This window comes from Vitis riparia, chromosome 6, assembly GCF_004353265.1.
Source record: "Vitis riparia cultivar Riparia Gloire de Montpellier isolate 1030 chromosome 6, EGFV_Vit.rip_1.0, whole genome shotgun sequence".
Taxonomy (NCBI): domain Eukaryota; kingdom Viridiplantae; phylum Streptophyta; class Magnoliopsida; order Vitales; family Vitaceae; genus Vitis; species Vitis riparia.
The window spans coordinates 5,783,573-5,790,423 of NC_048436.1; the positions used below are offsets into that span (position 1 = coordinate 5,783,573).

Consider the following 6,851-nt stretch of genomic DNA (forward strand, 5'->3'; position numbering starts at 1 on the left):
GATGCGGGGCATGGATCCGCGCCGCGTACTTGATCCTCACCACAAATGTATCCTGGCAGGGGAAGACCGAACGGGCGTGAATAGACCGACACTGGGTGTACACAAATGGATACATCTTATTGAAGGTCCAAGGCGGCGTCAACCATTGTAGAGCATAAGATCAAGGACTGGTGGAGTAGGAGATGAGGATCGAGGAGTGGTTAGAAAGAGAAGCAGTGAGATGGCGGATGAAGCAGTATGGAGTGGACGGTGGAGAAGCTAGTATGCGGAGCATGATAGGTAAGTGGTGTAGAGAGAGAGAATGGTGACAGGATAGAAACACAAGAATATGGGTAGATCGGGCAGTGACATGGGTATAAATAGGTTGGCTACTTCCATGCATGGTGAGATGGAGTTTATTAGAAATCTTAGGAAGGATGATAAGGGGTTGTGTGCATGAATTGCGTGCACGGGGAAGGATATGGGATAAGTGGATGAGAAACAAATGGTGGGGAATGAGTGAAGAAAAATAGCAAGTCAAATGGGCACTACGGACATGGAGAGATGATAGCATGAATAGCAATGGTGGATGCGTTGATTGAGTCGACAGTCAGCAGTGAGTATCAGATGATTTCCAGAGGGGTATCGTCGCATTCATCCACCCCAGAAGCTTCAACGAACTGGCCACCCTTAGCAATTTCCAGCTCAACATCTGGATCATGGGCAATGAAGCCAGTGATAGCGAATCTTCTTCAAATAACTACCCCAAATGCATGCTGTGAACAGAATCCAAAACTATAGGCAGCCCATGGAATAAAAATTACCCGTGATAGAACCTATTTGATTTTTCTCATCAGGAATCGCATACACCATTATTTATTTCCCCATGGTTCTCTGTTTTAATGCCTCTTTCCTCAGCATCTCTTACAAAAATACCATATATCCCGGATGGATCAGCACGAGAACTTAGACCCATCAACCTACTTACTGTAGACCGCTAGGGTCATTTTCGGATGCTGAACTTCTTCAGAAACAACTTCAATTCAGACGGCCAGCCCAAACATGATACCCACTCCAAAAGTACCAGAAACAGAGAGAAAAGTGAAGAGAAACAAAGTGTGTACACGAGAAGATAATGCCATTAAATCCAAGCTCCTTTTTAATGAAGATCAAGGAGCTTTAAAAAAAACTGGTGGGAAGTCCGAATGATCTTAACACACAAACAAATAGCATAACCATCAAGCAATTCATACAGGGGAAACAGAGACCAATCAAACAAAGAAAAAAAATGAGAATCAAGTTTAACACGTTATATAGCCCAAGCAAACATCCAAAAATCAGCAATGAAGCATAGAGTGACTATAAAAATGGAGAACCTCAGGTGTGACATTGTTAAACCTGAGCGATTCCCCTCGAGCAAAAGGTTGCTTAACCTCCAGCCACCTGCAGTCTCCTCCTATGTTCCTTTCTGTAACCAAAACAAAGATCTCATCACTCTTTCTGGCTCCCTACCTACAGAATACCTCCAAAAAGAAATCTCACTCTCCAGTCACAAAGTCACCCTCCTCGGCTTGCTCACTCCCCCCTGTTCTCTCCTCCGGTAGCCTTTCCTCTAAGCTAGAAACTCACCCTCAAACTCTCACTCTCCTCTCCTCTGATTTTTTTTTTTTCTGTTTTCTCTCTAGTGTCCTCCCCTCCGTAACCAGCCTCAAAAACTCCTCAAATATCTTCCCCCTAACACGTCCAAAAAGCACCCCTCCTCTGGCAATTGGCCCTCTCCATAACAGAAAGAATACGCTCCTGCAGATTCTGCCGCCTTTTGGTTGCTTCTTCAAAAGCACTATTATGATTCCTTATCAGGAGACAGCATGTGGCACCTTGAGAGCCTTCCACTGTGAAAATGAGCTGTAGGAAAAATGAGGTATAATGAATCCCAATTGGGGTCTATAAATATATTTTTAAAAAATTATTTTTATAAAAATAAATAAATAAAGATATTTTTATCAAAACGATATCAAAATATAATAAAGGATTGGATTTTTAAAATTGATTTGTAATGAACTTTTTGATCAAATAACTTTTCATTAATTAAATTGAAAACAAGACACAAATTAACAAAAACAAATCATAAATATTTTTTTGATTGAAACTTGAGATATAAGAAAACAACTAATAATATGCATACTAAACTAAATATTTTAAGAAAATAGTATAAATTAATGTTTGTAATTCATAAAATTAAAAGTACTAAATACTTTTTATAAAACAAAATTGTATAAGTTTTAATTAACACTTAAAAAAATACAAAATGAGCATATTTTAAAATTGCAAATAACTTAATTTATATATTATATAATGAAATTACAACTAATTACATATTTTGAAAAAGGAAAGTATTAATAAATTTATTATATCATAAAATAACAAACTTATATTATTTCTTTTTTTCTTTTTTCTTTTGCCAAAATAGTCATTGAAGGTACTTGTCATTGGATTACTCGATTACAATTATTGGATACATTAAGTATTAAATAAAGTTGGGAAGTTCTTGGCCATTAGATTGAAGAGAGATTTAAATTTGACCCTTGGACATAAATCGGACTTACTATAAGTTCACATGCCAAAAATAAAAGGATAGATATCTAAATGGTGGTTAATTTCAACATGATAACTAGTGGATTCAAGGTCAGCCACCCACTCTAAGTTCACATGCCAAAAATAAAAGGATAGATATCTAAATGGTGGTTATGTGGTAGAGTTGGCATCGTACCAAAATGATGGACCTGGTCCCCCTTTCATGACAATGGCTCGTTCGTGTCATGAATAATTAGATTTGAAGGGAGTTAACATTAGCCAATCCCATTCTGCAGCACAAGAAGTGAAAAGATGGAGATGGCTCTGACCATATATTTTTGAAGGATCCAAATATAATCAATCACTACATAGGACAAAAATACCCCTACTATTTATTGATTTGGAAGACAAAAAAACAAAAACTATAACCAAATCGAGCCTAAATCAATAGATTATGCATAGATGCATATGGCTTGGTGGTAGAATGAAACGACCATCTTTGAGCTAATACATCTTATACTAAGCCACAGGAAACTAAAACAACATCCCAAAATATTTTCTACTTAACTGCATCCATGCCATATAGCAGCGAGGCCTGGGTTTTGGTCTGAGCGGTTTGAGCTCAGACTGCATACGCACTCTGGTGAAGCCTTGGTGTCACCATGGCCGAAAGAGAAACTGCCTTCTGCAGTGCAAGCCCGAAAGCTTCGTCCATGTTGATCTCAACTCCATCCGGCATTTTCCAGTCAAATGAATGTACCAACGTCCCTAAAATGTACTCAACCAGCACTATTCCCATTCTAGTGCCAGCGCAAATCCTTCGTCCAGCCCCAAACGGGATCAACTCAAAATCATTTCCACGAGGATCAATTTTTTCATTTCTTCCACTTAAAAACCTTTCTGGCCTGAATTCTTCCGGGCTTTCCCAGACATCAGGGTCTCGCCCAATTGCCCATATGTTCACGCTAAGTCTAGTGTTCTCTGGGATGTAGTAGCCGTTCACTTCACATGCTTGGGTTGAGACACGAGGAAGGTTCAATGGGGTGGATGGGTGCTTCCGGAAGCTTTCCTTGCATATGGCTTGTAGGTATGGAAGTTTTGCAAGTCAGACTCCACGAGCCGCCGGCTCCTTCCAATCACTTGATCCATTTCTTCGTGAGCACGCTTGAGGATGCTCGGGTTTTTCAACATCTCAGCCAGAGACCACTCGATTACGCTCGATGAAGTGTCTGTTCCTGCAGTAAATAAATTCTAGCCAAGGAAACAAAAATATGTTCACATACTTGAAATTTATGTAATCAAACGCTATTGAAATTGAGATCCATCATTTTTTGCATTAGCCCCAGCAAAAGTTCAAGTTCAAGGAAGCTGGTTGAAAAATCATGTAAACCGATTTTATAAAATAGAGAGAAGTGTGTTTTGGTGCAGAAGGTCTGATCAGAGAACCAATCATTTTTCACAATTTTCTTGTGCCATGCAGCTGAGCATATGAAAACAACCATGCAAGTGGAAAAAGAAAAAAATAGTCCAAAAATAAAGAATAGTGATGTGCCCCTAGAATGGCTACCTGATAAAAACGTACATATCTAAAAGCAATAAAAGTGCTGTTTCCGGAAAGAAAATATCGGAAAACAAAATTAAAGACGAGCTTTAACTATGCATACCAGGAGGAGTGCTTTAATGTTGGTAATAGTGAGCTTCTCCCCTGTAGAATTTCCTTGATGGCCCATGATTACGTCCAGAAAATCTGGGTTTCCCTTCCGCTCATGGGCTGACGCCGTGTGCTCCTCCATCATCTTTGTTAATAACCGGTCGAACTTCCTATGTAAATGCTTCATCCCACGCTGGATCCCTTGGATGTCCAGCCATGCGATGGACGGAATAAAATCGCCAATATTGAAGTACCCAGCACTGGTCATGAGCTCCACCACCATGTCCTTGAACTCATTTGACTCCGACCCTTTTGTTTCAAACACCCGGCGGCTTAGTATCACTTGCCCTATCATGTTGGCCATGGAAAAAGTTAACATCTCCGGCACCACCACCGGCTCCGCTCGCTGGCTCAACTCAAGCATGGCTCGAAGCATGTGGCCTAGCTCAACAGCTCGGACCTGAGACCAGTCCTCAAGAGCCTTCCCACCAAGCATGTGTAAGTTGCTTAGCTTTCTCAGTAGCTTCCACCTTGCCCCATAATCCGCAAAAACCATGTCTTGGGCATGATAGGCCAAGAGTGTCGCACCGGCATTAGGCGGGCGGTTAGAGAAATTAATGTCTAGCGTTTTAAGGAAAGCCCGAGCCGCCCCGGGAGTTGAGGCCACCACCATGCTGTTAGTGCCCATTTTCAAGAACATGACAGGCCCGTATCTTTTGGCCATCTTTGCTAATGCAACATGAGGCATGTTACCTAGAAGAGGAAGAGCGCCGACGAGCGGCCACCCTTTGGGGCCAGGAGGGAGCTTCCGGGAAGGTTTGGGAAGGAGAGAACGAATGAAGAAGCGGGTGATGAAGAAGAGTAGAGTTGCTGCAGCAAGCTCAAGCAAGAGGCTTGTATCTATGGCCATGGCTTAGTGAGTGTAGGACAGTGAAGGTGGCTATGAAAATTGAGCTAGGTTTGTGGAAATATATGGGGCATGAGGCCATGGGTATGGTGGGTGAGCGAACGTTTGGTAGTCACGTGTCAGGATCACTGGGTTTGCTTGTGGAGAGCCAGGTGTCGGGAAGTAACCGACAATTTTGTCACTGTCTTATCTCATATCACCTTTAATAAGTTGGGAGGATGGCCTCCAGACAAAAGGGACGGGCTGCCCATCTCTTATTATTATATTGAAAATAATAAGAACCTACTAATCGGATAGATTTGTTTCCATAAGCCTGTATTCCAACTGACGTTCAACTCCTAATACTATTCTAATGAAGGGTTAAGAACAAATGGATATAGTAATGATACCAACTAATCTCATAATCAGCCAAATTGGATAATAATAATAATTATTAAGGGAAATTGAAAAGTTGATTTTTCCTCTTTCTCAAAAAAAAAAATTGCTTATATTATAAAATCCCATAAATATATTATAAATTAGAAAAAGTGGGTTTTTACTCACTAATTTAAATATATATATATATATATATATAATTGAACAAAAAATTTATTAGTTTAGATCAACAATAAAATAAAAAAATTTAAAAATTAAAAATATAATTACAACTAAAATACATAAAAATTAAATACAATTAAAATAAAAAACATAAAATTTTAAAAATAAAATATTAACTCTTATTTTATTTCCAACTCTTTCTCTATATCTATATTTTCTACAGCGTGTTTTACTAAATGAAAAATTATTGTTTTATTTTTATATTTTTAATTTTAAAGTTTTAAATGTCTTTTTAGTTTTAAAAATTTCTTATTTTATTAATCTTAAATCGTTCTCACAATAAAAAATTATTAACTAGTGTTATTAACATAACAAGTAAAACTAGCATTTGAGGAATGACTATTTGAGTTATGAAAAAATATATGTATTTTAAAATATTTTTAAATAAATAAAAATAAAACTGATATATAAAATTTGAAGATCTTTTTTCTATATTATTTTAATTTAGTGAATCAAAACCTAATTTTCCTTTATAAACTTCCTTACATTTGTTTGGTGTAAAGAGAAATCTAACCATAGAAAGAAAATCATATTAATTTCATTAGTTTTTCCTTTCAACATTTGGTTGTTTATATATACATTAATTGCGACCACATCCCGAATTTATTTTTCAGTTGATTTCAATTATTGTATCTCTAAAACATTTTAGTTCTCGAGTGATTTTAATCATCATAATCATGTCCCTAATTTTTAATTCTAAGGTGATTTTATTTATTGTGAGCATGTTCCTAATTTTTACTCTTTAAGTGATTTCAATAATTGCAATTACATCCTTATCTTATAATCTCCTAATGTTAGCTGCTGATCAATCAATTTTGTTTTCATTATTGTGATGTATAATTGTTGTTGTTGAATTTTGGTGGACTGAAGGACATTCTAAGATAGTTGTTGATTTTTGGTTGTAAGGGAAAAGATAACGGAGCCGAGAATGGGGGTTGGAGATTCTTCCTACCTTTTGGGGTGGCTTGTAACCACCGCATGTCCCATTATTCCATTTAACCGTTACAATTAAGGAAAGGCCAATTTTGTCCCTTTTTTTCATACCATAATAATGTTTTTATTATTAAAAAAATCTTATCATAAGGTCAATTTTGTCCTATTTTTCATGCCATAATAATTTTTTATTATTAAAAAAATCTTATC

At 37.4% G+C, this 6,851-nt stretch overlaps 1 pseudogene; it reads right to left on the reverse strand.

Moving 5' to 3' along the window:
* Positions 1–2,858: 2,858 nt before the first annotated feature.
* Positions 2,859–5,155, reverse strand: LOC117916891 (annotated as a pseudogene).
* Between the last annotated feature and the right edge of the window lie 1,696 nt (positions 5,156–6,851).